At 43.9% G+C, this 25,175-nt stretch overlaps 3 non-coding genes across 3 annotated transcripts; all 3 read left to right on the top strand.

The window, feature by feature from the left end:
• Positions 1-8,868: 8,868 nt before the first annotated feature.
• On the top strand, positions 8,869-8,950 carry TRNAS-CGA (transfer RNA serine (anticodon CGA)). Its single transcript has one exon. It is a non-coding gene; the product is annotated as a tRNA-Ser (tRNA).
• A 1,272-nt stretch (positions 8,951-10,222) lies between these two features.
• Positions 10,223-10,304, top strand: TRNAS-CGA (transfer RNA serine (anticodon CGA)). The gene has a single exon. It is a non-coding gene; the product is annotated as a tRNA-Ser (tRNA).
• A 7,372-nt stretch (positions 10,305-17,676) lies between these two features.
• TRNAL-UAG (transfer RNA leucine (anticodon UAG)) lies at positions 17,677-17,758 on the top strand. Its single transcript has one exon. It is a non-coding gene; the product is annotated as a tRNA-Leu (tRNA).
• Positions 17,759-25,175: the final 7,417 nt, after the last annotated feature.

Raw genomic sequence — 25,175 nt, 5'->3', positions numbered from 1 at the left:
CCAATAAAAGAATAAAAAATAAAAAAAGACCCATCGGAATGTAGGAGTCTGCAGTTGTCCAGATAAACACAAGCCTGGGTCTTGCCCGAGATCAAAAGAGGTTTCTGTGGTGGGCGAGCTATAATAGAAACTTACATCTGCTGGAAAATGTCACATCATTTAAGGACAAAGATCTTGGTCTGTTTGGATAGACCTGGCCACCAATAGCGTTGTTGCAATAGTGAAATTGTAGCCATCACCCTTGCATAAGAAGATGCTAGACCCTCATGTGCTGCTAGGATAAACCTAACCTGCGATCTGAATGAGGTATTACTCTATCCCCCCACTCCGGAAATATGAGCACATAGAATGTTCTGTACACTTAACTAGTATTTCGTTGGAAAGCCTTTTGGCAAGAGGGTGCAGTGTTGATCAGGCGCAGTGTTGACAGCCGTCATGATGTCTGTATCTATCCTCATTTTAGAACGAGTTATTGCAGCAACTGCAGAAGTTTGCATTGCTGCTTTTGCGGCTTCATCAGGCATTGAATTCCCTGCACCATGTATTCTTACACACTGATGACTGATTAGTGAATCACATGAGTCCGTGGACAACATTCTTTTAGTTTGGCCACTTGTCCCCAAAGCATCTTGTGCTTTATTGATTACCCTTTGGAATCGCTGAATCCATTCAGGCTCATTTTAAGACTGTGAAAAAATACAGTACGGAGTTCCTCTGTGGGTCATGGAACACAATGGAAGGGGATGTGTGATGAAAGGTTGGTCAGAAGTCCTCTATGGAGGGGAATTCCTCCTTTAGGAACTAGGGCCCTCACACACCCAGCAAGCTAGGTGGCATGCTTTTTTCAAATTAAATGTATAGCCCATGTGAGGAAATCCCAAAATTCTGCTATCTACTCTAGCCAAGGGAGTTGCTAGGTCATCCGTCAAGTATATGTAATCGAAATAGGACAATGCCTGATCATCGAAGTTTGTAACAGTTCTGTTACACAGGCTGAAAACAGTCCTGGGCAATTCTTATTCCCTTGTGGCAATCAAAAGACATGCTTTTGAAAACCTAGAGTGCTGAATGCGGTAAAGTACATGCTTCCAGATGCTAAATGTTGGCAGAAAAATCCATTTGATATGTCTGGTACTTTTTATTCGCTATATTTTTCATCAGGGCCACGCTGTATACGTTTTGTACCGCAAGTGTGTGTGTTGTTGTGTTCAGGTGTCTGTAATCTAAAACTAATTGATATGAATGTTCTAGTTTCATTGCTTGAAACAAAGGATTATTCGTTGCTGAGGTGCAACTTTCTATTACACCTTTGTATTAAAGTTGTGTGAATATTTCTCTAACTTGTTTTCTAGCTTCATGTTTAATGGGGTATTGTGGTTGTGGGCTTGACCTCACAGGTATGATGTGATACGGGGATCCATCATCCCTACCCACAAGTTTGCCATATAACGCTGGAGCTTGTACTAAGGCCCACTCCTTGCAGTATGTATGTCTAACTGATTCGGGAACAAGATCAGAAAAGGCAGGTAAAACTACCTTTTGCCCTTTTAGGCAATCCATAACAAACTCTGGTGGTCAATCCTTTTTAGCCAAGAAAACGGAATAGCTGAATTATAATTTCACCCAAAAGAGAATGTTTATCGTACGTGGTATATCCCCCTCCAGCTAGAGGTAAAGTTATTATAATTGACAAGGGACACTAAGTCTCCAGCCCAGTGTTTCTACCAAGACGTAGTCACTCATTGCTACTGCCGCCAGACACTCCATAAAATACCAGTGAACTATCATAACTTCTGCAGCGCTGTCCAGCATCGTTAGAGCCCTCTCCCCATTCAGAAGCAGTGTCCTCAATATCCGTGGCATGCTTAACTTTAATACCAGTTACCTTCTTCTTTGTGAATTGAGGCTTGGACTGTGTAGGTTTGTCTTCCTTTTTTTATTATGAAGTCAGAAGAGCATTGTGAGTACTTCTTTCACATACACCTCTGATCTGCACTCTGATTGTGCTCCTCTTTCCAATTTTTTTTGGATGACTCCTGAAAGGAATGAGAAGGATGTGTATCAGTATCCTGATACCTATCAGACGTTTTAATTGTATAATGGTTGCGCAGATTATAGCGCTTGTCTGAGGACTCCTGTCGAGGAGAACCATTCCATGTTTTAGACTTTTCTTTATGTTTCTTAGTATCCCACTTCTTCTTAGAAGACTCAGTGCCTCCTTCGAATTTCAGAATTACCTTTAGTCTGTGGTTTACTAGGTCTGGCTCCGAAATTATCTCTACCTATTGTCACATAAGTGTCTTCAACATGTTGCCTCAAGACCCCTGTGCCTGGGATCACAAATCCCTGGTGGCTAGGGTGGTCCTCTCATGGTCCGACAGCCATACTTGTAATCAGTGGTCAGACCACTGGTGTGGTCGTCCTGCACCGCACCGCCACCACGGGTTCGGTGGTCCAATGTGCTGCCAAACTCATAATCAGGCCCTAAGTCCTGTACTTTCTGCTTGCATTCTTGAACCTGTAGTATTGTTTTACCCTCAATAATTTCATGACTGCAGATCCCAGAAAGCAGAAATGAAAATGAGATTGGGATCAGTTAATCCTCACGACTGGCATTGATCATTGCCATTTAGCATTGTAGGGATGCCTGTTTTCTATGGAGTGGAAGGGGGAATCCTCTAAGAATGTCTCACTGTGCAGGTCTTTTCCGTGTTGAGCATGAGGGCCTTATTGATTCCTGATTTGACTTTGCATTATGGTATTTATAGGTGTATTCATTTGCAGTACATGTATCAAAGTCTAAAGAAAAGTGAAGAGTGGATGAGTTACTTATGCAGATTGGGGGAATTCTACATTGGGTATGGGTGGCAGGCACATTATGCGGGAATGCTGCTCTGGACATGGTTGGCACCATAGACCAAGACATAGGGGATTCTGGGCATAGAAACCTCATTGCTGAGGAGCGGAATGTAAAATAGAATATGATGTCTGTCCTTTACACTTGGAAGGCCAAAAACAAAGTTGTGTGTGAAAAGAGAAGGCAAACGAGCATGCATGCTTAGAAAAGATAACATTAAACAACTCACACTTTAACATCTTCTCTAGACCCATCCCTTAACCTGCCTACTTAAACAATTCTGCGAGTACCCACACATATTTTCCTCAATAAGGCATTGGGAAAGACCCATTAATATGAAGACTCAACTATTTACAACTCCATGGCCTCACTTTGAGACAGAATCGAGAAACAACTGATTCAAGGATATTTTTGTAGGCATAGATTATGGAAATACCCTTATCTGGACCAACTGTAATTTCAGATGAGCAGATTCCTAATAGGTCAAATCATGGCTGCATGACTACTCTTAGGTCTTAGGAAAGCATACTTCAGATTGCCTCACTGGATGCAATTGCACTGACTCCCTTTCGCTAAGAGAATGCTTTCAAATCGTTGCATGTTATTCACTGAAAAAGTTATCCATCTTGTATCTTCAGAACAGATGTTCCTGGTAGACACCTTCATGTTGCTTAGGCCTTTTTTCAAGTTCTGGGTTAAATACACCTGTGTTAGTAGCTGCTGCTTCTCATAGACAGGTACCTTCCTATACACATGTATGGTTCTATGGAACTTGCTACCCCTTTGTGTAATTTACGTCTGTCCTCTTTTCGTAAATATGTTTAAATGGAATTCTGTAGAGTCTACTGATGTCATGAACCTGTCTGTCCAGTATGGTGGCCAATCGGTAGTGGTGTCAGGCCAGTGGAATCCATCACCGCAGCCTTCAAGGCAAACACCCACCAGACTCAGAGATCCGTGCCAGGCAGGTGGGTATTTTTCTGCCATCACTGCCTCTGCGGTGTCTCCATTGAAGGCAGTGAAGCTTTGCTGAGCAGGCCCCATAATTTTTGTTTTTCAAATATAAACTCCCAAAGTAGGAGTTTAATCTTGATAAAAAAAATACTAAAGCCCTTGATGCGCAGGAATTTTTCTCCTTGAGCTTGGAGACCAAAGGGCCACTTCTGTGCCAGGACCGCCATCTTTGTATGGTCCAGGGAAACATGGCAGCTATGCCAGCACCTTTCTCATGCAGAGATCCTCTTCCACATCCATGTGTGACTAACGGTGACGAAATGTTTAGGAATGGAGCTGGAAAGAATATTGCACGTATCTGTGTGTGGGGGAGGGGGGTTGTCTCCCCTGGACCGAAAGCTATCTGTGACACGGGGAGTCTGTTTATCTTCAGGTCCTGGTAGGGGATTCGCCCTCTCCATCGGGTTTCACTGACCATTGTGGCTTTTAATTGCTGCATAATCCCTGAGGACAAAGACCCCCAGCGGTCCTTTTCAGGGCGCTGCATTAGCCTGGAGTCTCCATGGAAGCCCCTCTGCCTGGCGGATCACAGTGGGGGCGTGGAGCGGGCCAGGCGCACAAGCGCAGAGGCGGCCGCGCCGGGACTCTTTTCTACAGACCCACGAGCCGTGAAATGAGCAGTCACAGGGGGTCAGTGGACACCAGCCCTTGGGGTCTGGTCCTGGCCCCTGGCAGCAAGGGAGACAAACAGGACTCAGGAGAGCTACCGGGGACGAGAATTAGAAACGTGCACTGTATATAGAAATGCGTGTTTTCATCACTGTAAAGCTTAGCGGTTAAAAAAGTGTCCCAAAAACAGTGGGAATGAGTGGTGGCAACAATTGTGCAGAGGGGAGAGACCGTGTGAAGGCATTTGCCTCGCAGCCTTGCTAAAATACAGGGGACACAGGGACAGAGCGACAGATGCTGACAATAAACAGCATTTATAGATGACTTTTTGTTGTTGTCTAACATAGCAAAAACAAGGACCATTTGGAGGGAAAGTGCTTTATATAGAAGACCTACAACAGTAGTAATACAGTAGCAAGCGAAAAAGGTCATAGAGAAAATTAAATTATTGGAGACTCGGGTTAATTTCACAGGGAAGGAAAATAATACTTACTTGTTGTTTGCAGAGTGCTGCAAACCACGCTTCAGCGGTGTCTAAGCACTACAAGCATCTGGTGTTACTGTTGTCCAATGTAATGGTAGTCGGTTTACCCACTGTCATTATTAATATGCAGCAGTAGTTGCAAGTGTGTGTGTGAGGGCAGGGATATGGAGGAGATAGAAATAGATCAGTAGGATGTGGTAGAAACATGTGAAGTATCTATACCCTTTGTACATTTTATATTAAAAAAATAACTTAAGTACAGGAAATGCACTCCTTTAACAGGAGAGCTGCAGATCTGACCCACTTGGACAGCAAACACCTACCATGTTTAATGGGAGTTTGAAGGTGGGAGCTGTGGGTATGTTGTAGTTAGAGTCCTGGGCACCTGGTGCATGTAGATGCTGATGAATAGCTATGCCCCTATATCCCTGTCCATACACAGAACCGGTCTATGCAGCCCCCATATATATGCCTCTGTAAGAGAACGCTGAAAGAGATATCCTTTAAGAGCTGTGTGGAAATACTGTTCAATTATGAAGAATTACAATGCCCAGTAGGACTATTTATCACTTGATCCTTCAGTCTACGCATCCATCCATCCATTACTCACCCATTATTCTACTATTCACCCACCCACCGTGCCACGGATCAATAAGGCTCTTGGCCCCACTCTATAGCCTAGCATCTCTGACTCCCGCCATGTTTGTTCCTCCATCTTTGCTCCCTCCAGCCAATTGACAGTGCCTTCGGCCTGCTATTTCTTCATTTCTGTCTCCCTCCATCTTTGCTTCCTTCAGTAATGTAACTATCTTCTTAGCTTGCATCCCTCCCTCTCTCCCATATCCCCTCCCCCCCCCCAGCCGCCCCCATCCTACCTGGCCTCACCCGCTTCCCCCTCCCTTCCAGTGTTACCCCTCCCTCGTGCTCTGGTGACGTCAGAGACCCCCTCTGCCGCGAGCACAGGGCCGGGCCCTCTTCCCAGGCTCACACCTCTGCCTCCCCTCCAGCTCGTGGCCTCCTCGCCTTCTGTTTATGACTATTACCTCCTGCACTTTGAACCCACCACAGTGACTGTGAATATGCGCAAGTGCCCGGGAGAGGTGCTCGCGCGGGGAGGCGGCCCTTTGATCTTCACTGGACCCCCAGGGGGCTCCGCGGGAGGGGGCTGGAGCAGGGCCCGTAGGCTCGGGTCAGGCCTGAGGCTCAAACTTTCCCAGGGTGTCTGAGCATGCAGCTGGGGGTGTGAGGGACCGTGGGAATGAGAAACAGCGCCTACAAACATATTAGCAAGTGTTCCCACTGGCAGTAGTCTTCATCGGTCTGGAATATCACAGAACAAGCAATATTGGTAATACAACAGTATGATAACAGCTTTAAAATAATTCAGTTATCGCATGTGCCCTGTCTGCAAGGTGTGGGGTTAGTGCACGGGCATGCCATGGGGTGAGTGGAGCTGCTTGCGCCAGGGAGGATTCTGACAGAATCCACTTCCACAATGATGGACAGACTGAGGCTCTGTAGAGACCTTCTTATATCAGGGTACATTTACTCAACAGTCCTTACCTCTGAAGGGGGGTAGGCAAATAGTTAGGAAGTTTACATGCGAGGCATTACCTAAAGAAAAGGACATGCAAGGCTTGTGGTGAGATGTCATTACCAGAGCATATCTAATGCAGACTTTGTCTAAAGCAGTGATACTCAAAGTAGGTTAGCCGGGAGCTGCCTGAGGCTTTCCTGGCCTTCATATGTGGCCCCGGGCTGCTGTTTACATCAGTCACCACTATCACTCAACAAAATACATGGGGTAGCTTTTATTTACAACCTAACTGAACTTAAGTAAAATATTCTAATGGAGAATCCTGCCACAGTTAACCACCCACAAAGCCCACTCCCACCCACCTTGCTACCATCAATGCTGCCCTCGGGCTCACCACAGACCACACTTTGGCCCCCTCGGAAAACATTTGAGACCATCTATGGTCTTAAGGGTCAGACGTGCATGGTGTGAGGGGGGCGTTCCTCAAGCGCACAAAAAAGATGATGGAAGGGATGCTTGCAATAAGTCTAAACACTAGTGATTACTGAAAATTGGTTCCAGTGATATGCCACCCTAAGAGGCAAGGGTATGACCCGTCTCCCCCATCTCTAAGGAAATAAAGAAACTGCAATGGCTCCCATTAAGGAGTCGAGTGCGTTTCAAATCACTTTGTATGGTTTTCAAAGCTCTTCATGGCACAGGCCCAGAATTCCTAAATCGGCTGTTCCAGTGGTACATTCCGAAAAGAACACTTCGCTCGCTGGGGGCCAAGCTGATCTTGGTACTGCAAATGAAAAAAGGCTTTGTCGGGGGCAGAAGCTTTGCGGTCTGTGCGGCGAAAGCCTGGAATGACCTTCCGTTTCACGTAAGAAACGCCACGGAGCTTTTAGACTTCTGGAAGGGTCTAAAGACCTGGCTTTTTACTGAATAAATATTTTCCTCCTTGCTCATTGCCTTCAGGATAAATAATATAGCACCAGGATACCCTTGGATAATCACTGCGCTTCATAAAAGTTACTAACATAACAGAACATATGCCCAAATGTGGGTCCCATGTTCACCGTGCCACCGGAAGCAAGGTACACCCAGTTGACAAGTCCCAATCAGGGTGAACCCGGCCTTGGGTTGCTTGTGTTTCGGTTCAAGGAGAATGTGGTCTGGCAGTTTAGGCTGGACTGTTCCTATAGGAGCAGGGTCACGACTGATTTGCATAAGTTAGGTCCAAACTGAGGTGCTATGGTGGGAAAAAGAACAATAAATATTAAACAACTTCCCACTGTCCACCGAGTAAGGGAGAAGGAAAAGGGAAGCCTCAGCCTAAGATTGAAATAATCTCCCTGAGCGTGAACTAGTTTTAGTAGTCATAAGGGGTCATTAATAATATTTTATTGTGTTATTATTTTAATTTCATTTGACACTTACTGGGTATTGTGGTTAAGTTTCACTGAGGTGCTGTTGGAGCCCGATGCATGCCTGCACCTTGAAGTGGAAGAGAAAAGGAAGTTTGAGACAGAATATCCATCCATCCATCCATCCATCTTCTTCTTCTTTACATGGACAGGGACCAATATATCACCATTTCGAAACACATGAAAAAGCTTTACAAGCCTTATTTCCAACCCACCCTCCAAAAACACCCTATGGCTTAGACAGCGCCTTGTGTACAACAGAGATTGGAAATTTGCCTGCACGCATCCGACCTAAGTACTGCAAATCACCTAAGTACTGCAAATCACCTAAGTACTGCAAATCAGACCAGTTCGCCTCGCGCAAGTACTGCAGCTAAAAAAAAACTATGTAATCTATCAACCAAATTTACAGATCTCAATCAACTCTGTTCTGCCTAGCTCAAACATATCCCCAAAAATGAGAGAAGAGAATCTGCTGCATGATGCCACATAAATCACAGCCTTTTCCCGCTGCATAATTTAGAGAGCCGTGCCGCATAAATATAGATCATTGGCGGCTAAGACTAGTGTCATTGACAATGGCAACGCGCTGAAGAGGGTTTGGGGGCTGTAATTTTCGTGATGCAACCCATATTTCACAGGGATCTGTGAAAGAGTGCCCATATTTCCCGAGCCACGTGACAATGCAACACATAGAACAAAGTTCCACTTGAGGCTCGAGGAGGAATGTTTGCGCAGTTGCAGTTCCTGCGTGCATTCCACGTATACGGGACCTGTTGTCACTGCCATGCGCAGCGCATTGTATGCACGTCCAACTTCATTTTATCAGGCGATTTCACTATTTGAATGTGTATAAATGAATAGTGAATACACTCGTGTCTGACACGTGGATGCGCTCGCACGCGTTTTCCAGGGACTCCATATTCGTAGAAACAAACATAAACATGAGTATACAGCTGCTGTGATGGCCGAGTGGTTAAGGCGTTGGACTCGAAATCCAATGGGGTTTCCCCGCGCAGGTTCGAATCCTGCTTACAGCGTCTAATTTTATATAAAAATATTTTGGGTGAGACAGTGATTAGACACAGGGCAAATTGTATACAGTCCATCTCTATGCGTACATATGAGAACTGCAATGGTTAATACGTAACTCATGTACTTATCTACAAATCCGTACGCTTCAAGGCGTGGACTGTGACTCCGAAGGGTTAATGCTTAAAGTATATATGTATACACGCCCTTGGAAGCACCACGTGCTATAAAAGTGCATCGGGCTGCTGGGTTTACCATGTGCTGTGAGTACACATCGGAGTGGCAGGGGCGTAGCTATCAATAGTGCGGCGTGTGCAGTGGCACCGGGGCCCGGCCGCGTATCCCAATTATAGCAGTTTATTTAGTGCTAAACCAGGGACTGGGGCCCTTGTTTCTTTCTTGTGCTAGGGCCCCGGCACCCTTGCCACGTCACTGCGAATTTGGGAGGGACGCTCTGTGAAGGGTGTACACACAGGAGCTGACGGTGTTACCGATGAGTGCGGGGGTAACAGGAGCTGATGCCCCCATGCACACAGGAGCAGCTGGGGTTTATTTGAAGTGTCGATACACAGGTGCTTTTAGCGTTACATTGTGCATGGCGTGTGCGTGTACACTGCATACATCATTGCTGATAGCTTACTGTGTGTAGAGTATGTACAGGTGTTTGCTACGTTTACGCAGTGGCTTTTAATTTTGCAGTGAATGCCAACGTCACGCGAGCGCTGCCTTATTGAGTTCAGTGTATATCCAGCGGCTGTGACGCCTACAATCAGTCATTTTGTATATCTATGCCACCGGGGGTAGGTGTACAGTATATGTGTAAAATCTGTTCGTTTTACAGTGTGTAACATATGTGCAGGTCAGGTCAGCCCTCGGAGTTACAGAGTTCAGAGTATGCCTAGGCATCCTTAGATTTGCAGAGTTCGGTGCGGGTGTACACGTAGGGGTTGTTAGGTTTAGATTGTGTGATGTGCAGGGTAGTAAGTGCACTGGTCAGATGCCAGAGTTCCTGGGTTCAGTGTAATCATGTGGGCTCCTGCTTACAGCAGTGTACAGACAGTGTTTGTATACGTTCACTTTTAGGACTAGTGCATACTGTGTATATTTAAAAGATATTCGCCTTACAATGTATGTGTGTGTGGGGGGGGGGTCACTTTGTGCAATGTCTAGCGAGAATAGATAGGCTTCATTGTGCTTTACTTCTACAAAGGAGCTGATTGCTGGCTGTCGTCCTGCGTTTCATTCCTCGTATACAACAAGACTGACGTCATGATCAGCGAGCTGCGATGGCCGAGTGGTTAAGGCGTTGGACTCGAAATCCAATGGGGTTTCCCCGCGCAGGTTCGAATCCTGCTCGCAGCGAGATGAGGTTTTGGATTAACACTATTCTGTTTAGTTAAGGAAATGTGCCGTTCCCTATTCGCAATCCTCATCGAGTCACAGAGTTAAACGGCAAACACTCACTTCAGATGTAAATATTAAGACACACCCCCAGGAAGGCTTTTACCGCTATATGTATCAAGCTATTTGTATCAAGCTATTTAGCATTTCGGCCTTTGCGAATGCTAAATAGACAAATGGAATGTATCAAACAAGTTTGATGCAAAATAAGGATTAGCAAAATTTGCTAATCCTTATTTTGCGATTGCACTTAAGGAATTGCAAATTTTGCGATTCCTTAAATGCAATGTATCAAACAAATAAAATGCAAAAAATGCCATTAAGGAGTAGCAAATTACCACCAACTTCTAGTTGGTGGTAATTTGCGAATTCTTATCAAAAATCATTTTTGATAAAAACCAAAGGTGCCATATGACGCCCATACATGCCCTTAGGGCATGTATGTGCGCCATATGCCCCCAAATGTCTTTTTCAGGGGTGCAGCAGGGTGTTCTTGAGACACCCCTGCACCCTTGGAAACATCCCTAATTTGCGATCAGCAAAGTGCTAATTGCAAATTGCACTTTCATTCCTATGGGCCTCCTGGCCCATGGAAATGAAGGGGTAATTTGCGATTGACAATTTGCTAATCTCAAATTAAGGAATGCTAAGGAATCGCTATTGGAAAGCGATTTTGTACATACATACCGTTTTGCATTTCCTAAATAGCGATTCCTTAAAATTCGCTATTTAGGAAATGCAAAATGGTTTGTTGATACATATAGCGGTTAGAGAGCAGCTGGCTTAGAAAGTCTGGATCTGTCCTGGCCGATCTTGGCGAGTCAGGAAAAGAGGATTTTACCAAGCGTCCCTTGTTTAGGCTTTTGGGCTCTTTTTAAGCAATTTGGGGGGCCCGTTCCTAGCTCCATAATATTGAGAAAAGAGGGTAGAAATGCGCACTGACTGATTACCGCACATCTGTGACCCGCCACAGACTTTGAGTGATGCATGTTGCTATTTTTTATTCATTGTCTGAAAGCATGCGGAATAAGTGAGGGCAACAGGGCACTGCTGGTATGTGCCCCGTCCTTCCATTACTTTTCTTTTACTGCAAACCTTTTGATGATGCTAATCTTGTCTCAATTACAGTAGACGCTGCGCTATTTTATATCTCATCCAAACCCCATGGGAACCAGAACATTTCTGCACCAGCCTGACTGCCATACACCTTTATTGATGTGCTGCCTTCTCACTGAAGCACCATCTGCGACATAACGTTATGGCTGCTCTAGGGGGTTACCTCCAGATTTTCCTCCAAGCTCTGTATGTATATGGTATTTCCATAGAGCACGTGCACTGGACAGACTATAAGACAAGCAGTGATAGACAGAGTGCAGCACACATGGAAAGAGCAAAAAATGAGGAGAAATACATAATTTCTCCTCGTCTCGCCATTCTAAGCCCAGGTATTACCTGGTCTTAGTTTTTGGCGCTGCCTTGTAAATCTGGGGCAGTGTCAAAAAGCAATGGGTGTTGATGTGGAATGCCCAGAGCAACACCCATTGCCTGCCCCTTTGCCGTAGCGGGCTGCGGCGGAAAGGGGCATAGTTACAATGTGGCGTCAAGTGGCCTAGCACCACCTTGTAAATATGGGAAATGGCGCAAGCCCACCGGAGCGTCAAAAAAATTGACGCTTCGGTAGCGCAAGAGGCTTGTGAATATGCCCCATAATGTTCTTTAGATAGGTGCGTCTTCAACTCTTTCCTAGATTGGCGCCGTATTAGGGCCAATCTGATGGATACATGGATGTTGTTCCAGATCTTGTCTGCACTTCTTTGGTTTGTAGTCTTATATTGTCCTGGATGCGGGTGTGCTGATAGCTGAGTGTGCTGAGTTTGTCTGCAAAATGTAAACGATGTAGCTAGTTTTGAAGATGGTGCAAGTAGGCATGGGAAGCCAATGGAGTTCTCTCAGGATGTGGGTGATGAGATCATATTTCTTCAGGCCCTGAATGAAGTGTGTGTAGGGTTAACCTAAAGGGTGTCAGTGTGGAGTCTTGGAGGGCATGGACCAGCACGTTACCACCATCCAGAAGCAAGAGTACGAGGGCTTTAACAGCAGTATTGAAGTTGCTTTCTAGACAGATCAGTTTCATTTTCTTTGGAAGATAGAGCTCCTACCAGGTCGTCTCTGCTTTTTTGATAATGCGTTCCTCGAGGGTGAGGTTGGTGTCCAGGGTTAATGCAAGTGACGTGGCATTCAGTGAAATTGCTGGTGCGAAGCCATCAAGGTTCATGTCATTGAGCCAGATCTGTACAGTTTCTTGTTTGTTGTTCTTGGAAAATAACAGGAATGCTGCTGTTATTAGGTTGAGCTTCAGGTAGGCACTGCACATTCAGGCCTGGATGATGTGTGGGCAGTGTCAGAGGTGATGGACGTCTGAAGCAGTGAAAGCTTTAAGCTAGAGTTGTATACCATCTGAATATTAGTGAATCCTGATGGTGTTGTCTGTGAGTAGAGCACCAGGTGGTTCCATGTAGAAGTTGAAGATGACAGTGACAAGTATGGAACCCTAGTGGACTCAAAAAGTCATGGAGATCTTTTGGGACCTGGGGGTAACCATGAGGGCAAACTGGTATCAATCGGAAAAGGCAGGAGGCAAACCAGTGAAGAATATTGCTTGTGAATCCCTATCAAGTCTCCTAGGTGCATATAAGAGTGATATTGTGGATGGCATTGAAGGCAGCTGAGAGGTCCAACTGCCTTGGGCATGCCCTAAACATGATTATATTGTCCTAGATATCATCACTTTTTGAGATTTTCTGATGTTACATTTTCCTTAACAAGGTTAGTCTGTGAAAAAACCCACTTATATTTTCAAATTGTATGTATTACTTCTTGCGATCACTTTACTTAATAAATTAAATTTGCATTCGGCACCTGCAAGTGCCTGGATATCCTATTGGGTGATTATCAATGCTTTATAAATCCTGATTGATTGATTTATTAATAAAGGAGAGCTGTGAGTAACTCTTGGCATATTCTGTAGCATGTCGGACCCGGAAGCAGGCTGGCGGCGTCGTGTTGCACAACAATGCGCGCATCAATTGTAAACGTACATTAGCTTGACTGTTGAGTTTCCATTTTGTGTGTTGTCTATTCTTGAACAGAAAGAGACAGAGAGCCCTTTGGAAGTGAGTCCAACTCCACATTTTTGAAGTTTTGATTGAACCAACGTGATATGATTTCCTCAAAAGCACCACTAACCTACGTTGCCTTGTGACAAAAAGTTAGCGGCCATACGTGCACATTTTTTTTTGTTGCAGTTTTATGTAGCGTGTAAGCGACTCAAAGGTACTGGAGCGCTTTACATGAGCACGAGTTACATCACACATGGACATGTACATTTTTTGAAGGTACAGGGAGAAGAAGTTATCTGCCCAGAATCACGAGATGTTGAGCCGACTCCGAGATTCGAAGCTGCTCAACATCTTGTCAGGGCGGACTTCTTCAGCCAATATCGGATTCCTAGTCAACAGGTCATTCGCAGCATGCAGGGACTAATAGACTCATACAAAACAAAGGGAAGCTAAAATACAAAATAATCGCCACCTAAAGCCCAGATCTGGACTGACGGAAGGCATGGTGTCACCTGGCAGCCTTTTCCCAATCTCTAGACGGTTCTTGCTACCCACAGGGACCCCGCTCAGAGTGCTGATTACCTGCCCTTCGCAGGGGGCCCCTGTTTACACTCCACTGATGCCCAGTACAGGTCTCCGCGCAGTCTCTCCCTACTGTTTACTCCTTCACAGTCTTTTTTTAGGATCTCCCTGACCCCAGGACTGTTCCCTCTCTCAGACCAGGTGCCTTCAGACCTCCACCACAGGGTGTAGCTCTCCTCCGCTCTTGGTCCTCTTCCATCAGGTGCCACTCCGGATTTAACACTTCTTCCCCAGTGCAAATGGGTTTATTCTGTCGTGGCACGAGGTAACCCCACTATCTCTCTAAATCTCACCCTCCTATTCCAGGTATACCCCCTCCACCCTCCATTTCTATCCCATAAACACCGCTTCTTCATATAGGGCCTCCTCTGGACTGCCTGTCTCATTACCTTTCAGCCCTACGAGGCCCCACCCCAGCCCCCGCCCCCAAGTACTAGTGGGTACCTTGCTTACCTTGTAAATGGCAAGCAACAGTGTAGCAGCAGTGCTGGTAGGACAACGTTAAACAAAAAGTGGCAAAGTCCAGAGGTCTGGCCTTGGCAAGTATACAGTATAGTGTTTTTAATTTGAATTTTTGCAAAAATGCAGTATACAATAAATAATAACAACACTGGAAAACATTGGAAAAGTCAAAAGGAGTCCTGAAGCAGCCCAAACACACCAGCCTAGCACCAAATTGCACTGCTTTCCATGTCTGTGGACGTGATGAGGAACAATGCATTACATATATTTTCTCAACCGAAGACAAACATATCTCAGAGATGTTCAATAATCGTGGCCACGTTCTTCCCTGTTTGGGACTCGTCACAGAATACAGGTGACCTACTTTCAGACTCATCACGCTCTTAACCTCTCGAGTGACTGGCTAGAACAAGCATTTGAAATGCAATAGGTCTCGTATTTAGGCAATTTTAAGCTATTGCATTGTAAATGGCAATGCCTTTTATTTATGTTTTAAAAACAAAAATAAAAGGCATTATTATTTGCAATGTCAATAGCTCAAACTTGTGTAAATGCGAGACCTATTGCATTGCAAATGCTTGTTTTTTCTTGGCACAGAATTTAATAGGGTGCTTTTAACCGTACAACTCTTACTCATCCTGGCCCTTATTTATTTTGACTTGATTATTCAGCTATGGAGGAACATATCATGTTTATTTATTTATTTTATTTTAAAATGTGTAGAGCGCATGAATCACCCCATAATGGTATCTCCGCGCTAAGACTCCATAACACTCCGGCAGACAGATCAGAAGAGCAGAGTTTTTAATTGTCTTCTGAAAATCAGGAAGTCAGGGCACTGTCACAAGCAAATGGGGAGACTGTTGCAAAGCCGAGGGCCAAGATGGAAAAAGGCCTTGCCTCTTTGTTGTGATTTTCTAATACGTGGAACCTTTATGAGGGCTTTATCTCCAGATCGAAGCGATCTACTAGGCACATAGTTTACAAAATTCTCATTCAGGTAGCTAGGACCCAGGTTGGAGACAGCTTTCAAGGCCATACAGCAGATTTTGAAATGGATCCTCTTACGTATGGGCAGCCAATGTAGCTTCTCAAGCAAAGAGAGAGAGGCTGTCCTACGTGGGGCATCAGCTACAAGGCGAGCAGCCATATTTTGAACTACCTGCAGTCTGTTAATATCCTTGTCAGTAGCTGAAATTAAAAGAGCATTACAATAGTCCTGGCGACTAAGAATTAGCGCCTGTATTAAAGTTTTCCTAGAAGACATAGGAAAGAAAGGAAATACTCTTCTAAGCATACTGAGAACATGAAAGCAGTCTCCGATGGTTGTGGAGACATGGTCCCTCAAAGTGAGTTTATGGTCTAAGCGAACTCCCAGATTTTTAACCACTGATTTCGGGGAGGGAGTAGGGCCCAATTCCTCTGGCCACCAGGTGGGTGACCAAACCAAGGTGGCTTCACCAAAGAGCATTATTTCTGATTTGTGGCATTCAGCTGGAGATAATTGTTTTTCATCCCCTGTGCTATAGATTTCATACCATTGCCAAAGATGGTTTGGCAGTTGGGGTCAGATTTGTCTATAGGCAGGAGTAGCTGGGTATCATCCGCATAAGATATGGGGATGAATCCCAGTTTTCTCAACAGTCTAGCCAAGGGTGCCACATAAACGTTAAACAAGGTAGGGCTCAAGCATGAGCCCTGGGGGACCCCTTGGTGACTGCTGAGGTTTTGGAATGGTAGGAACCCAAATTAACTGTCTGAGTTCTATCTGTAAGAAAGTCGGTTAGCCATTCCAAGGCAAGTCCAGTGACACCTATATCACTCAGTCTCCTGAGCAAGATTTGATGTGATATGGTGTCGAATGCTGCTGATGGCTGGCTTTTCCTCAAATATATTGTAGCACTGCATTTATGATTCAGATTGGAACTAATGCAGGGGTAGGCATAGTACCACTCTTGAGCTCCAGAGGGCTACAATATTTAGCAGTTGCTGCAAATTGTAACACACTATATACATTGTCGAGGCTCCTATTAGACCACCATAAGCTGTGAAGTATAGCTAAAGTCTGGCTGTTTGTAGAGCCGAGGTGGACAACCTTTGGCTATTTTTTGTTTTGTTTTTTAATACCCAGACACAATTGCACTTGAGAATATGGTCACTATAAAATGATCAGAAGCTATCATAGGGAAGAGGTGTGGCGCCGCGGCCAGGGCGACTGACGCTGGGATCTGGGGACCACGGTTCGATCCCCGGCTCCGGCGGCAGGCCCAGCACCATGTGATTCTGGGCAATAGCTCGCGTAATCTTCCCGACGGCGCCTAGAGACCCTTACGGGTGATTGTGGACTTTACTTTACCTCATTTTAACAAATATATTTAGGAAAATGTTTCAAAGGCCTGACTGGAACCCATTTTTACACAAATGTCTTTGGGATCCATCCACCCCCCACACCTCCCCCCACACACACACATTACCCCTTAAATGTGTTTCTCTCATACACTAGTTCATTGAATAAAATACATTAGAAACACCGAAGTGTTGCGTAGCTGCTGAACTCGCTAGCACCCTCACCCTGAATCTGTTCCAACACTATTGTATGTAGTAAAGGTACCATGAGGTCAACAACCAAAGGCTACAAATGTCTCTTGGCCAGCCCTAAAGACGTCTATGAAACCTCGCCGCCCTCATCCTCTCTCCAAGGCCTCAAGTTAGATTTGCTCTGTAGAAATATCAACTAAATTCAAAACACAGACAAAAAACCTAACAGTCCAGGCAGCTGGTTTCACTCTTTCAGAGCTACGGTTGACACTGACCAATGGGGAGCGTACACCAGTTTAAGAACATTATTAACTTCGAGTTTCAATTTAGCAGTGAGAAAGTTTTGCAATACTTAGTTACACTTCTGCCTCGCTACTCTCTTGGGTGCAACAATGTTGCTTGCTGCTGGTAAGACGCGTCAGCGGGGTGTGTGCCTCCAGTGTTGGTCTGTGGGGGCGGGGCTTTGGCAAATAGTCAACGGTGTAATCCGTCAGTCCTGACAAATGCGTCCTTCTCTGAGGCTTGTGTAGCTTTCGCTTCCTAGCTTCTCTTCTTTTCTCAGAGCACATAAATGAAACTCTATGGACCTGTTTTCGTCTATTTCCAGACAAGAGGAAGCAAAGGAAGCAAGTGGTAGCGTGGCCGAGCGGTCTAAGGCGCTGGATTTAGGCTCCAGTCTCTCTGGAGGCGTGGGTTCGAATCCCACCGCTGCCATGTTTTTATTTTTGTCCCGCATAAATTTACAGCAAATCATGGTTCAACCCAGTAGGAATACTGAAGAAAACAACATGTTAATTGCAGAACAAACTCGATCACTGTGTCGTATTTTGTCCGTGTACTTTTTTAATTACTGAAGTATTGTATTCTCAGTCTAGGTATGCTTGCTTCAATTCAGAAGTTGCTCTACGTGTCCATTATTGAAAATTAATACTTTCTGATGCTTGCCGTCGGTTCTCAGAAATGGACAATGCTGAACGTAGTTAGTATACATGCTTGAATATATATGTATATTTATTCACAGCTTCAGCACAGCACTCCGGGATAGAAGAAAATCAGTTTAATCCATCAGGCCAGCATTGACAGGACACGTTTCGGCTGCTCTTGACAGCATTGGTCACCTGATGAGCGCCATTTTTAAAACGTTTATATACTCCGGTTCTACATAAACATAAAGGAAATACTAAACAATTTCTTGCCTACATTACAAATTACAACATAAATAAAAGTAAGTATGAATTGAAAAATATTTTGCTTATTAGGGCTCCCGGTTTTATGGTATTTATTTTTTTGACATTCCCATCTGTATTTATCCATATTTATTTTTTTGCTAATTTTATCTGTATTTATCCATGTTTATTTTGGCGTTTGTGGAGAAATGAAGCTGAAATTAGTATATTTCCACATGTATTTAACCAATAAATATGCACTGATGCTTGAATGCCAGCCAGGTTTCAATGCAGTGAACATTGCAGAAGATAAATCAATGCACTTTTTTGAAAATATGCACATTTCTGTATCAACCTTGTGCATATCTACTGCTGTTAAATCCTCTTTGCTAAATTTCCTTTCTTTTTTAACCCCCTTACCAATTAATCCACTCATCTATTGGACTGGCAGTCATGGCAGGCAGTCATGGCAGGCAGTTTTTAGAATGACTAAAAAAACAATCCAATTTCCGTTTTTATCCACATTTAAAAATAAATACAGACATGAAACACGTTTTTTCTGTCTATATTTATCTGTAAAAATCAGTAAAAATGGAAAACACAGAGCCTTACTTATAATTAGTTAAGTTATCAGCTGCATTATTCTTCCAACTAGAATAACCAAGTTCATCTTCTGTATAACTCTCCCATCATTACAAGTGCACAGATTCAGTACTTTTATAAGTAAATTTCTTATCTTTTAATCTAATTAGCCAGTTAAATTGAACACTTTCAAAGAATCGCACGAGCAACCGCGCCTTAAGCCAGACATGTCCCCTTATCTCATCTATGCAACCTTGCATGTTTATTTAGCCATAGTCAATATTTTATCTATCTATCTATCTATCTATCTATCTATCTATCTATCTATCTATCTATCTATCTATCTATCTATCTATCTATCTATCTATCTATCTATCTATCTATCTCTGTATATATATATATATATATATATATATATATATATATATATATATATATATATATATACATATATATGATTGGCCGCCAGCAACATGAGAAAAATGTTGCTGGCAGCCATTACAGGACTCAAGACCTTAGCCCCTTCCCTGAAATAAAATAAAATAGTATAACGAGGCAGGGTTTCTCTACCCTGCCCCCTAGGCCCCATGGGGGTGACCCAGAGGGATTCCAGTGAGGCCAAAAAGGAAACAAAAATTGGCAAATAATGCTGCGATCCTGGGAGATTCTCACAGAATTGAAAAAATGATATTTGCGGCTGGGCTGAATTAAATAATTATAAGCCTTGGATAGCCCACCCCGGGGCTGTATTCATGAAGAAGATGGGGGCTTTGTTGCCCCCTCCCTGAGCCTGCAGAGGCATGAAAATAGTGTATATGGTGAAGGCCCAGGGAGCCCACCCCTGAGGCCAAAATTATTTTATATGGGGAGTGGGCCATGCAGTTCCCCTCCCTGAGGCTCCAGAGGCCACAGTGAGCCCACCCCTGGGGACAAAATTGGGTAATATAGGGAGGGTGGCCACACAGCCCCCCTCTCTGAACTTTGAGAGGCCCTAAGTGTCCACCAACAAAGCCAACATTTCTTTTGATGGGGAGGGGGCCGTGCGGCCCACCCCTGGGACCAAAATGTTATAAAAAGGGGAGGCTAGCCCCCAACGAGACAATGGTGGGTGCCCTGAGTGGGCACCAAAAAAGCCACCTTTAACTCCAGGGGATGGGGTCCCTTGGACCCAAATCGGCCCGGGGAGCGGGCCGTGTGCCCCTTCTCTCTAAAAATGTCATGGGCCAGGGGAAATGGAGTCACAGGGCCGAAATCAGCCCAGTGAGGTGGGGGGGGGGGGTACATGCTCTCCTCCCCCAAAACATGTTGCTGGGCCCCGGGGGATGATGTTTCGGGGGATGATGTTTCAGAGGCTGAAATCAGCCTGGGTAAAATTGACCCGGGCGGGGGGCCGCATGCCCCCTCCTGATAAAAATTAAACCGGGCTCTGGAAGATGGTGTTTCCCGGGCTGAAATGGGCCTGGAGATGGGTGCCATTTATATAAAAGAGTGGCCCTAGGGGATAGGGACCCCAGGAACTAACAAAGCTCAGGGATAGGGGCAATGTGCCTCTCTAACCCTTTATTTAAATGAGTGACCCTGTGGGACAGGCTCCCCGGAGCTGATGTCGGCTTGGGAAGGTGAACACCCTCCTCTTAAAAAAAGTACATGGCCAAGGAGGATGGGGTCCCCGGGGCCGATAACGGCTAGTGGCCCACTCCCTTAAAAAAATGCACAGCCCTGTGGGATGGGATCCCGAAGACCTAAAGAGACTCAGGAGGGGGGGCATTTGTAAAGGGGAGGTGGACCCCGCGGTCCCCGATGTGTATTCAGTCCGGGGACCTTACCATCTGGGTCCTAATTCAAATATTTAGGGGAGGGGCAGGTGCCCCACCTTCCCGAAGCCGCATTTGGCTCCGGCACCCAAAGGACTAAATAAGGAGAAGGGGGGCTGTGCATCCCCACCCCCTTCTCGAGCCTTAAAAGGGCCCCACATCCGCTACTTTTACAAAAAGGGAGGGATGGCACATGGACCCCCTTTCTGAGCCTTCTATGGTCCTGTGGACCCCATCACCCAGCTCACTTGCTGTGTCCCAGGGAGCCTACCGCCGGGATACAGCAGTTTCTCTACCCGCACCAGCACCGGCAGGAAAGCTAGTGTTTGCTTCCGCCTGGTGGTAGTATTTTCAAAACTCCCACCAAACGGGAGCAAACACAATGCCTGCTCCCCGTGGGCCAAAGCTTTTAAAAGTCTCCCACCGGCTGGGAGAGACTGTTGATCTGTTTTCCTGCCTGCATTGATGCAGGCAGGGAAAAAGATCAAGATATTTCTCTCGCCTGGAGGGAGCAGCATAAATAGATGCTCCCTGCGGATGGGAGCAATGCTGGCTCCTGCAGCATGCAGGGAGTTGACTAGGGCCGTGGGGGCCCTGGGGCTCTTGCTGAGGTCCCCAAAATTGTGTATGGTTGGTGCCCTGTGTGGGTAACAGGGCAGCCACCCATATTAAACGGATCACTGACATATTATCGAAAGACACATTATCGAGATACTAAAATATCGACACAAATATATCGGAAGCATTAATATCGACATCCTATACTTAACTATACATATACCAAAATATCGGAAACATAATATCGATATACATAAACACCGATGTCAAAATTATCGACTACATACATATCGAAGACCATAAATATCGATCACATTAAAATGTATACACAAGTACTAAAATATCGATTTCACTAATATCGCCAACAATAATATCGTAATTTAAAATATATCGATAATATTAAATATGTATATAAACATAATTGCTATCGTCAAAAATTATTATTTTCTATAAAATAAACACCTCTCATTTATTTATACATTTTAAATAATTTTTTTAATTCAACAACATATAATAATTATTATTTATATTTCCAAAATATTTAAAAATATTTATTTTATTTACTTGTAATCATAAATAAATTACATTAACCTTATCTAACAACATGAAAATCCTAACCGAAATTCAAATCTACTAACTAACCAATAAACACACAGAAATACTAAATTAATCAATAGCAAACTAATTGCTAATTACAATACTCTATATAAACAATTATCCATTAAACACAAACCACATGCTAAAAAAACCGAAAGGAGACACATCTATGGATGAATTGCACTACAACGACAAGAACATCAAAATTAGAAGAATTGATTCATGACTTTCAAGTAAGTAAATCGAATAATACAAATATATTTTACTACTAAAATGTAAATTAATTACTAAATATGCACTTTTCCATTTCTCAATTAACTACAGATTAGTATACTAAGATATACCACACAACTGATTTATAATTAAATAAAACGCTAAAATTTGTAAATATATTGTCTATATTTAAAACACATTTAAATCTTTTTAATAAAATACAAACCATATTATTAAAATCCTATACTTTTTTATTTCTCTTCTAACGCTGCAGATAACTATCCTAACAAATACAAGAATACAGAACTCAAACATAAAGATACAACTAAGAAAGTAAGTATAATGACTCACTAAATTAAAAGCTAAAATCCAAATAAATGAGGACATTTTGTAACTAATTATACATATCTCCTTTCTATGTTTTACTACCACTACAGACAATTCGACAGACAACAAACAGAGAAAAATACTCAGAGAACGAAAGATACACAAAGCTAAGTAAGTATATTCAACATCTTCATTAACTAGTAACTTGTTTAAAATGAAACACTGGTTTACATTTCTAAAACATAGGAAAATTTGTATTTCAGAAACGACTACATAAGACTATACTACAAAAGAACAAACAACAACATTATACAATCAAAAAGAACACTTACAAAGTAAGTACCTCCAAATACAAAACTAAGAGTTAAAATGCCAAAAATAGCACATGTTCTAATTAATAACAAATGTCTACTTTTTTTCCCTCCTAAAACTACAGAAAACTCTACTGTCAAAAACAAGAAAATAAATTACCAATTCACAAAGATATAACAAAATAAGTGTGTATATATAATAACGAAAGTAACAGATAAAATGTTAAAAACCTAAAGACATGCTAACATTTCTAATAAATCTTTCTTTTTCCAGATACTACTACAGAATACTCTACTAAGAAATAACAGACAACTCTACTCCAACATCCTATCTAAAAGTAACAAAGTAAGTATATTCACAAATTTTTTTAATATCCTAAAGTTATTAGCAGCCAATTTTATTGAAAAATTGGCCCTGAAACTCTAAAAATCTACAAAAGCAAATCATTAAAATTACTCTTATTTTTACCTTACAGATCAGAGACAAACAGAAAACACTGTCAACAACCGAAGAATAAAGCATATCAAAATATTTCACAGATTTGAACAATTTGTAAGTATATACTAAAGTATTGTTTAATTAATTATTTTTATACACAAACATTACCATTTACATAACTAATAAATATATCTCTTGTAGATTTACAAACAACAAAATGACTGAGGGAGCAGAATTTGTGACCAGCCAGAAAGGAAAGCTATTACTCTGCTACATGGGTTACACTTATACCCAGGAGAAACAATATGGGTTGAAAGTAAATTGGAAATGTTGCAAATATTATTCTAACAAGTGTTATGGAAGGGCAACAACTAGAGAAGCAACTGTACTTTATACAAGGGAACACAACCACCCACCAAACATAACAGAAATAGAAGTTAGAACAGCATTAGAAAACATAAAAGAAGCAAGCACAGGTTCCCAAAAACCAACCAGTGTCATATTAAAAGAAGAAATTCCCAAAATTCCTAAAACAGCAACAACACAGATGCCAAATGTTCGTGCACTAAAAAGAACTATAGCACGAACAAAAAAAAGTACTACTACTACCACAACACCTCCAAGAACATATAGGCGTCGATTCCGATCCGGTAAAATCCCCGTCCGTACGATTCGTATCCGGAGCCGTTTCCGTACGACTCGTACACACACCGTACGACTCGGCGAGTACGATCTGGACCGGGTGATCAGAACGCGATTCGTACGGCCACGTCAAGTAAGGGCGAGTCGTACGGAAAAGCAGACAAACACATACACACCGTACGGTCCGTACACCCCATGATCGCAGGGGTACGGTGCGTACCACTGCAATCATGGGGTGTACGAGCCGTACCCCCATTGTACGATCGGTGTACGAGCCGTACCCCCATTGTACGATGGGTGTACGAGCCGTACCCCATGTATGATCGGTGTACGAGCCGTACCCCCATTGTACGAGCCGTACCCCCATTGTACGATCGGTGTACGAGCCGTACCCCCATTGTACGATGGGTGTACGAGCCGTACCCCATGTATGATCGGTGTACGAGCCGTACCCCCATTGTACAATGGGGGTACGGCTCGTACACCGATCGTACATGGGGTACGGCTCGTACACCCATCGTACAATGGGGGTACGGCTCGTACACCGATCGTACAATGGGGGTACGGCTCGTACACCCCATATTGTACGATCGGTGTACGAGCCGTACCCCCATTGTACGATGGGTGTACGAGCCGTACCCCATGTACGATCGGTGTACGAGCCGTACCCCCATTGTACAATGGGGGTACGGCTCATACACCGATCGTACATGGGGTACGGCTCGTACACCCATCGTACAATGGGGGTACGGCTCGTACACCGATCGTACAATGGGGGTACGGCTCGTACACCCCATGATTGCAGTGGTACGGTGCGTATCCCTGCGATCATGGGCGGTACGCACCTTACCCGGGGGGGCCGTTCCGTACCTGTTTCGGCACGAACTCTGCTTTTACGGCTGTTTTCAGCTCCCGTAGAAAAAGGGTCGTACGGTGTGTACCCGACACGTATCGTACTTGCTGGGTCGTAAAAACCAGCCGCGAACCGTACAGATGTCCCGTACTGCGGGTTCCGAGGGAGAATCGTACGGAGATTAGAGTCGTACGGTGTCTTGTACGACTCGTACGGAGTACGGCTCCTGGTACGAATCGTACTTCGTCGTACGTACGGGACGTTTACAGGTACGATTCGTACGGGGAAAAAACGCTCCGTACGACGATTCGGAGCGCTTTTTACCGGATCGGAATCGACCCCATAGTGATATAAGTTTAAATGCCAACCAGACCATAACTCTAAACAAACAACCATTTATCATTTACGACAATGAAAGCAACGATAAAAGACTTATAATTTTTGGAACAAATCTTAACTTAATAAAACTTCAGCAAACTCAATATTGGATGATGGACGGGACTTTTAACATTTGCCCCAAACCATTTTTCCAATTATACACCATACATGGCCTATATAATAACTGCAACATACCTCTTCTTTATGCACTACTACCAAATAGAACTAATTCCACATATATGGAATTATTA

Source organism: Lissotriton helveticus, chromosome 12, assembly GCF_964261635.1.
Source record: "Lissotriton helveticus chromosome 12, aLisHel1.1, whole genome shotgun sequence".
In the NCBI taxonomy this organism is placed as follows: domain Eukaryota; kingdom Metazoa; phylum Chordata; class Amphibia; order Caudata; family Salamandridae; genus Lissotriton; species Lissotriton helveticus.
This window is presented reverse-complemented; position numbering and strand designations above follow the sequence as displayed.